A 10,128-nucleotide genomic window follows, 5' to 3' on the forward strand; every position below is an offset into this window, starting at 1 on the left:
ATTAATTGGAGAAAATTGCTGTAAATTTTCATACACTAAATGCAAATTTGCAGATATTTCCCAACGGGTAGATAAAGTGTTATCTCCGATGGCTGACACACAACAATAGATAGCCAGAGCGAAAGTTACTTAACAACTCCCTTGACCAACGTGTTGAATGAAAACTGCATGGACATAGTACATATAGTTCGTTAAGTAGCTTTGTGTTTAATTGCAATCAAACTTATATTAATACGAGGGGATAGAAATAATATGATATACCACAGTAGCAAGGTGGGAAAATAAAATAAAATAAAAAAGGAAAATGAATACATTGAAGGGTTTTATAATCCCTTTGTGGCATATCCAAGACTCTGTGTAAGAGGTCAAAAAATTGGAAAGGTTTAGTCACAGACAAACAGATATACAAACACAAGCCGTTTTATAATATAGATTAAGTTCCTTTCAACCCTCAGGCCTTTTCGTTGGCTCAGCTGTGGGAAGTCTAAATAATCATAACGCTACAAATCGAGCTTCGATATTCGCGAAGGGCACAATACAGATAGCCCATTGTGTAGCTGTTTAACAACAAACAAACAAATATCAGAAACTGGTGTGAATACGCTAGTCTGTAGGCTAGTACTGTGCAAAGGAAGCTTTCGAGAAACGTAACCGAGTGAACGTGGAGAGATATTTAAAACCAATAAATTATAGTGAGAAAATATCAATGGTGTAGTATGCTAGAGTAACTACATTTATGAATGTTTTCCAATCCTAACTTCCATTCCCGGAACGACGTTATATCCTATTTCAACGATTGCACAAAGCTTAGATATTCTAACAACCTCAACAACAACTAGAAAAAAAATGGTAGGGTAAATAGGATTTTAGGTTGTATCTACAGAAATACTAAATACAAGTCTAAAGAGGTCACAATTTCATTGTATAGGTTTGTTTGTTTGAAGTTAAGCACAAAGCTACACAACGGGCTATTTGGGACCTACCCACCACGGGTATCAAAACCCGGTTTCTAGTGTTGTAAGTCTGCAGACATATTGCTGTGCCACTGGGGGACATTGTATAGGTCACTGGTTAGGCCACATTGGGAATATTGTGTTCAGTCTTGGACTTCTTACCTTAGGAAGGGCATTGAATTGTTGGAAAGGGTTCAGGGGAAGGTTAGCAAAACGGTTCCTGAGATGGAAGAATTGTCTTATGAGGAGAGATTGATATTTCTCAAATTGTTTTCTCTTGAAAAAGAAGATCTGATTGAGGTTTTTAAAATTTTAAAGGGAATTGTTAGTGTTGATGTATAATCATTTTTCATACTTAACAGTGAGAATAGTAGAACTATGGGACACAAATATATAAATTTTGTCAGGCTAAGAGTCATTCTTCAGCTAATTCGATGACGAGAAACCCACTTTGAGATTAATAATGGTTGGAGATGGCTTGAATGGGTAATGAAGAAAAACTTCAATATAAGTGACGACAAAACCTTGTCGAAACGTTGTACATTTGCTGTTATGTTAAACTTATATTAAAGTTTTTCTACATTACCGATTCAAGCCGTCTCCAACCATTATTATTCTTCAGCTAAGTTTTGTTTTTCCTAACCTATGGAATGGGTTGCCTTAGGATGTTGTGGAGGCAGTAAATGTGAGTTTAATTGAAAGCTTGATGACTATATGAATAATAAGGGTTGGTTTTGAGATTCTATTTTTTAATTTATTTACTTAATAGTTTTAGCTTAGTTTAGAGGATGGGACAGCCGAGATGAACCAATAGGTCCCTTGTTGTCCCAAAACATCATGTTATATTTTATTTTGTTAGCATTTTCGATTATTATATTACGCTTCGATATTGCGTATAGTATTTTCTTCTATGATTGTTAGTGGTCTTTGTTTTCTTTAATACGATTTATGTTAGAATTTATTATATTGATGCAAAATTTAAAATATAATAGAATTCGTCTGCAGCCTGGTGGTGTTTTCGAGAGGCGCATCATCTAACTACCCACAACTCACTGCTGTATTGTCGGCGTTCAGGGTACAGGAGAACATGGACGGTTATTAACAAATGCATTTTCTTTATTGTTTGCCATCTTTCAGTGGTCTGTTGTTACTTCACTAAGTCATTTTGCACCTGCCTGGACTGTTACTGATTAAAGATATCTGTGGTAAAGTGAAGAAATGTTTGCAATGTATAGTATTTTTGGTAAAGTATTACACAATTAAGTAGGAAATGTTTCTTGCTCTCATTGAGTCACTGTCTCAGTTTCACTGCCACTGATAGTTTCAGTGTCTCGCTCTTAGTATTAGTCCGTTACTACAAAAGTTAAATAAATCGAAATATTAGGCTTAGGTGACACAGTAAAAATGTTGAGACTTGTAGTTGTAGCTGTAAGTTATAGTTCTAATACATTTAATTAATGTGCTGATGATGAAGTTAAGTAGTTGTACGTGGCTAATCAATTTGTTACCATCTCGCATGTCACTAATAACTATTGTTACTAAGATTAAGAATGTTAGGTAATACTAATGTTATTAGTAGTAATTTGGTCTGAAATTAACCCTTTATGGTGTTAAATTTTTTATGCTCCGACATTGATACAATTGTAAAAATCAATTATTAATTATAGGCCTGTTCTCTCTCTTTTCCAAAGCACTGGTTTTTCTTTCATGCTTCGAGTTTGGTGAAATTCAGATTGTAGTAACCATAGGTGAGGTGAAAAAACTTTAAAAGTTGCTACAAGTTATGATTAAAGTACTGATAAGTAAATATAATAAAATTAATATTATTAAACTTGGTGCATTTAACATAAACGTGTGTATTAAATTAGAAGCAAGTGCCAAGTATTTGCTTTAAAATTGACAATATTATGTCTGTAACTTGTGTAAGTGTAACATTAACAATGATATTACACATTGCTCAGTTTTTAGAATGTTCATGTATTGTAATGATTTTGTAAACTACATCTAATTTTAAGTTATTAATATGAGACACTTAGATAGAAATGCTGTGAAAAACATTAACTGTAGTGTGAAGAATATAAACAATTTAGTATTATATGTCACCAAAGTAAGGGATAGTAAAATAATGTATGATTAAGGATGATATTATTATTTGTTGAGTTTGTGAGAGATTATATTATCATAAGCTATAGTTTATAATGTGGTTTAGATGTCAACTAAAAGGTGCATCATGTTATGATCAAGTTAGTCTTAGAATATTGGAGAATATTAATGAAGGACAAGCCTTGTGAAATTTCTAAAACAAGCTAGCAGAGTGAATCGGTGAAGTATAGAATTAATTGTCAGGGTTGTATTCAATTACTTAATACCCAGCTAAGAAGTTGTTCAAGTAAGTATTTTTTACATTAGTCAAGCTATTTTAATTTGAGCATCATTTTGAAAATTACTTAATCTACAAGTTACAAAGTGTCCAAGCCTGTAAAGAAATGTTAAGGAGGAAATAAACGTTTTTACTGTCATGTGGACTGTACTTTGAATTATTTCCACCAGATGATTTTAAAGAAACTACTAATGATAAAATAAACTACTGTCTGAAGTGGGATTATTTTGATGAAAGTAAAATAGAACTTTGAATATACTTGAAATAAACTAAAGCTGTTGAAGATGGTCACCATGAGGTCAAGTAGTGAGATCTAAACAATATCTTAAAATGACAAAATTATTATAATCAAAAAGGAAGCGAATGAAATTAAAAGAAGAATGTGATATAAAATTAGAAGAAAGAGATTGAAAATTAAAAGAAGAGAAGGACAAAAAAATAAGAAAGGTGTGACAGGAATTTAAGGGAGGAATTAAAAGACACTTAGAATTTAAAGAAGAATTAAAACCAGAACAAAATTATTGAAGACAAGTTAAATGAAGCCATTGAAGATAGAGAGATTGCAACAATAAAATTGAAAAGTTTGGAGTGGATTTGGTGACAAAATTAACAAAGTGAAAATTAAAGTACAAAAAAAAAACATGAATGAAGTAAAGAAAGACATCAACAAGGTAAAAAAAAGAACATAACCTACAGAATGAAATATCTGGAAAATGAATCATTAAATGTATAGATTATACCAGCCAAAACTTTTTTCTGCTTCAGCTCAAAAGTTCTAAAACATCATCTACAAAATGTGGAATAGGAAAACTTATTTGGTTAAGACCAATTATGACTACTGCTGTACCATATGTTACTGAAGGAACTTTCTGGACTATTCCAGCCATGAACCTGCCAAATCTAGTGCCATAGTATAGCAGGCCAATACAGAAACCAATGGATTGTGATGGGCAGGTATCATTGAAGTCATACCATGCTTAGTTTGAAATCATTTCCAGAATGATTAGGTGGAATAGTGAAAAACAAGCCATCCACCTTGCTGTCCATTTAAAAGGACTAGCTTTGACAACATTAAGTAACTTTCCAGTTGAGAGCTGTAACAACTACCAAGCATTAGTAGGCATCAAGTCTAGCAAGGTATGGAGAAAACGAGAGACCTCAAATGAACTTGAGGAAGATTTGGAGAGGCCCAATTACCTTACCCAGAGGCTCCTCATGAAATGATGGATGTTTTGGCACATGACCAATTTATGGATGTCATCATGAAGAGGATATTAGAAATAGGCTAAAGCAAAGTAGGTTTATATCTTTAAGGGTAGCTTTCCAGTTGGCAATGGAACTAAAATCCATTAAAGTGGCAACTAACTAAAATCACCATCTCAAAATTATAGGATCATGAGATTGAGTAGTGTTGAAACATTGGTTCCAGCTGACAAAAGTATAGAACTACCAGGATTAGTAAGGGAGCTAGTTTCATGGAATGGAGAAAATAGGTGTTTTAAGTGTAACTTGAAAGGACATATTGTGGGGAAGTGTAGATTAAAGTCGTCATTGTGAGGATGCACCTCTGAGCCCAACCAGATCAAAGCAACAACAGAGAGTTAACTAGACACCAACTTGCTGGATTTATAGGAAGTTCAGCTGAGAATATTCCATATACACCAAATGAAGTAAGAACTTCAGTATATAAGGAAAATAATTCATGGACTTATAGATGAAAAATGTTGCAGCATGTTGATCAACACTGGTTCTATAGCTATAATTGTTCAACCCGATTTGTTAATGGAAGATGGAAAATTGCCTCCAGAGATGAAAAAAGAAGAGGGATTGATGCAACAAGTGGAACAATAGGTCCAGCAAGAGAAAAAATTAAGTTACACTTTCATATAGGTAGCTTCTCAATACCTCACGTTGTGTGGGTAATTGACATCAAAGAAGAGTGCATATTGAGAACTGACTTGATGCAGAGACACAGTTGCAAGGTTAAGCTAGCTTCAAATAACTTTACAGTAACTTCAGCAAAAAACTTGACAGTGAAAACTTAACCTGCTGAGAAATCCAGAATTCCTGTCAAGACTACTTGCATAGGATCATTAAGGATGGAGCTATCTTCACTTGACCACCTACTCTGAAATAACTTCCCCAGTGGCAGGATGGTCAGTGACAACAAGGGACAGGAGACTATTCTATCTGTATTCTAAAACATCCCTCCACTCTCACTACAGCTATTGCTCAACTGCCAGGGTTTCCTTCCTTTGCCCATCTCTCATTGGTCTGAATTTGTTCTTGCTTGCTTCAGTCTTTTATTCCCCACTTAATTGCCCCTGGTTATATCTGTCACGTGACACTCTCCATCTATGTCAATGCACCCTCTATCCTGGTACTGTATATAAGCATATCATTCAGATAATATCACTTTTTCTCAAAAAAAGTGTTCACTAACAGATTTCTCTGCTAAATCCACCAAAGTTCACAAAGGAGTCATTCCTTACTCAGATTTGTTATTTATAACTAAGGTTGTGGTTGTCCAAGTTAGATGTCACTGACTCCTATCTGTACGTTTCCATAACAGTGGCATCTCACCACTGTCTGTGTTTTGTGCACAAAGGTCAGATGCAATAGTTCAGGGCTCTGACCTTCAGAATATTATTGGCACCATATGTGTTCTGCCGATTCATACAAGTTTTTTCTCATTACCTCCTTTCCCTAGGTCTGTGTACACACTATTTCATGGACAACTGGTTACTGCTGGTACCATATTGTCAATTGGCAGAATTTTGCACCCGGATTCTACTTTCAGAAATAACTAAGACCCTTCATTATCAGAGCTGAGACATCTATTCTCACTCCAACATAATATATCATCAGTCTGGGTATCTTTTTCATCACCTATCTCAGTAGGCTCAGACAACTCCCTTCTGGCTCCAAGCTCTGGAACAGGAAGTCTGACTCTTACTACTCCTTCTCCCCCCACAGTGCAAATGATATTTTTCTTTTGGGAATGTGAAGATCGCTGATATCCCTCATTCCTTTCAAATGAGGACACAAGAGATCCCTTTAATGGCCTTTATGTGACTAATGGATCATGAACAGCAATTCACTGGATTCCCCAGTTTCCTTATTCAGGATCATTCTCTTTGACCTTAAAGGGTGGTTAGATTAGAACAATACTAAGATGTGGGTTCCTCTGCTGCCACCTCACCCAGAGATCCATCTCTTCACAGATGCCTTGCATTAGGGATGGGGTACATATCTCAGTGGTAAGGAATTCCAGGGTCTATGCATGGATGACGAGGCTTCCCTACACAATGTTTTAGACCTTCTTGCTGTTCAAATGCGATGTCTTATGGTCTGGGCTTATTAAAGAAAAAAATCATCAGGCTTCACTTTCTCAATTCTACAGTGAAGTCAAGGGGGCACTTTGTCCAGGGCTCTTTGTTTTTGAACCTTGGATCTTCTTTCTTAGGACCACTCCTATCATATCACCCTACTAGCTTGTCATGTTCCACAGGTGATGACTCTGGTGGCAGATAAATTGTCTTGGCCCAAACAGATTCTCCCAACAGAACGTACACTGCATCAAGAGATTTTCTGTTGGACTGACTCTTATTTTGAAACACTTACGATTGGTGTGTGGGCCACTCATTGGAATACCCAACTACTTGCAATTTGGTCTCTGAAATCTCACCTTTGGGCTTTGACAATAGATGCATTCCATCAAAACTGGATGGGATTACACCTCTAGGCTTTCCCACCAATTTGTATGTTGTCCAAGGTAATAGCTATGATTCAATCCAACCCATTATCGGGTCTTGTTGATAGCACCGGATTGGCAGCTAAACCCTGGTTTCTACTTCCGGGGTATCTTCAGGAGTGCCCACCACTTCCTCTTTGGCCATCTCTGTTGAGGCAGCTATGATCTTACATCGTACATCCAGTTATCCAGAAGCTCAAGCATCATGCATGGAGGTTATGCAGTCCTTTGCACAGTAATGGGGTTTAATTTCTAAGGTTGCCATGTATCTTTCTCAGTCTTTGCTTAGTCCCACAATGGACATTTATCAACTGAAATGGCACACATATCAGCAATGGTGTATTGAGAGGATGTTGAACCCATTTTGATCAGAAGTGCCAACCATAACTCGTTTTTTGACCTGGCTCTGTGACAAGGATTTTGCATCTTCCACAATTGCCCTGTATAAGGTGGTCTTATCGACTACCTTTCGATACTCAAGTCAAATTCTTTGAGTCCCAAGTACTCTCTGGCTTCCTCATATTGCTTTGGGTTCTTTGTTCCAGACAATAATTTCAGTTACCTAATTGGTATATTAAGGTGGCATTACATGCCCTTTCTCAACCTTAGCCTCATGTACCATGTATCACCTTTCCCTGAAAATATAATTTTCATTATTGCTGCACTACAGACATTGCCAGCTGAAGTGGTTTGCGCTGATTGTTCACAGGATTATTTATCATTCTATCTATGTTCTCAGATGGGTTCTTCTTCCCTAAGACACTGGCAGCCAGGGAACGGAATAAATCCTTTTCACTATTTCATCTCATTATTATATCTCACTTCCATGGCCGATCAGATCTCGATAGTTTATGTTCAGTGAGGGTCTTGAAGTGTTATGTTGCCTGCACTAATGCCTTTAGAGCTGCTAGCCAATGACTTTATTTATTGGGATCCTTCAGTTCCCAGGATTTATCTCCAGTTAAATTGATAAGATGGGTATGAAATTGATCCATATCTCTTATTCTGGAATCTCTTGGAAGGCGAGGAGACTTCTGTGAGTCATGTCTCATCAAATTTGCCACATTTCTGTGTCCTTAGTTAGTGTTTTGTTTTCATTTACTTAATCAGTCAGCTTAAGTGGTACAGAAAAAGTTGATTTTTTATGTTAGTTGAGGTATTTCCATTTGAGCATTATTTTTAAAGTTATTTAGACCTACAAGTTACAAAGTGTACAAAGTTGGAAGAAATAAACTAATTTTTTCTTGTTACATGTACTGGACTTTTAATTTTCACCAGATAATTTTAAGGAATGTGCCAACAGAAGAACAATGTTACAGCAGTATTATAGTCATACAATACCAGCAGCATTAAGTGTAAATTTCAAGTAATCTGTTTAGCCTAAAGGTAAATATGTTGGTATTTTAGTAGTAAAGATATGATCTCCCATTCTTTTCTAGATTAACATAAATTCCATTCTATTAAAACAAATTTAACTAAATGGCAGGTAAGAGACAATGAATATATTGTAAATATGATGCACACACAGAGACTTGATGACATTATCGGCTGAAAGTACTATAGAATCTGAATGTTGTACACCAACTTTAGCAAAGTTGATTTGATATTGGAACAGGAATTCTAGTGTAAAACTCATTTGAGAGATTCTATTATATGAAACTGTTATTAATGTAATGAACAAGAAATTACAGTGTTGTAGAACAACAAATAAGCAATTGGATCCCTTGCCATTATATTGAAAGAACAGTTGTTTAACGGGAAAGTGGTCTTCTCTCATAGCCTGAACAATTGAAAAAGATTGTATATGATACCCAATTGTGGTGTTAGTTGTTATTGTAAGTTGGAAAATATAATAAATAAAGGACAATTCTAACAATTATATGTATTGGCATTAAACTTTAATTTGTTAATATCGAAATTCAAATTAACATGCGTTATAAAGGCTTCGTATGTTTCATGATACAATAATTGTACTGTTGCAACACACTGCATTATTTATGTGCTAATATGCCATTGTTTTTTATTAATATGCCTAATTTAGTTGTTTTATTGTATATTGAAGAAACTAAGCTGTTTTAGTGATGCTGGTTGGATTACTGAGAGCCATAGGAGTTAACCTGCTGTACTGAAAACTTAAACTATTGCTGGATACTAGATGTTTTATTAGGTCAAAATTGAATCTTTGATTGGATTTTGTACCTTTTTACTCAGTTTATGTGTCCATAGGTGTCTTAATATTATTTAAGATTAAATAATGTTTTTGGTACATTTGCAACTTTTGTTGTAAGGTGTAAGTTTTCTATACCTTACTTACAGCTACGAGGAGAATTTTAAGAGGTTTGAAATATTACAAGAAATATTCTAGAAGGAGCATTCTCTCAATGTTAGAAATGCACGTGTATCATGTCTTTAGAGCTGGACTGTTGATTATCTGTGAGAATCAGTTAGAGCTTGTTGAAGAGTGGAACTGACTAATCATTTAATCATTGGGCCTATTAATCGATTACATTCAAGTACTTGATTTTTCTCGCATGAAGCTTGGATAGTTGAAATAACTTAGAAAGTAATTATTGGAAACTAATTTTGATTAGTTTATTATTTTAATGTGTTATACACTAATCAATAAAGCTTGAACAATTTTGAATTATTGAAAATAATAATGAGAAATTATATTGGTAATATTTTGATTGTTTGTATAGTTGGAATAACCAAGAACAGTAAAAATCAGAAACACTTATTTTGATAACTTGATTATTTTCATGAAATTAGTTGATTTAATCTATGCTTATAGTTAATTGAACTAATTGCCCAGCTCCAACATCAATTAATGTTGCAAGATTTTTGATTAATTCAATTGTTATAAAAGTAATTGTTCAAAATTGGTATGTACCATATTTTTTGGAATATAAGACGCACCCTTATTTTGAAGACAAAGTTTTGGGGAAAAAAAGCTACAGTCGCATTTGAAATATTTTTATTGAACAAAAATTCAATTCGATACTTTAAAAATTAGAATATATTGTTCTAAACACAAAAGAGCA

General features: G+C 34.7%; 1 protein-coding gene across 5 annotated transcripts in view; it reads left to right on the forward strand.

Annotated features, from left to right (window-relative positions):
* The first annotated feature begins 2,000 nt into the window (after positions 1–2,000).
* Positions 2,001–10,128, forward strand: part of LOC106457304 (double-stranded RNA-binding protein Staufen homolog 2-like) — a 37,180-nt gene continuing 29,052 nt past the window's right edge. For 3 of the 5 annotated variants that reach the window (XM_013916695.2, XM_013916697.2, XM_022383167.1), the window contains exon 1: positions 2,008–2,158. The gene's annotated coding sequence lies outside the window, so the exon portion shown is untranslated. Of the gene's footprint in view, positions 2,197–10,128 lie in introns of all 5 variants that reach the window. The other 2 variants (XM_013916696.2, XM_022383166.1) reach the window with 2 other exon arrangements.

Source organism: Limulus polyphemus, unplaced genomic scaffold, assembly GCF_000517525.1.
Source record: "Limulus polyphemus unplaced genomic scaffold, Limulus_polyphemus-2.1.2 Scaffold314, whole genome shotgun sequence".
Taxonomy (NCBI): domain Eukaryota; kingdom Metazoa; phylum Arthropoda; class Merostomata; order Xiphosura; family Limulidae; genus Limulus; species Limulus polyphemus.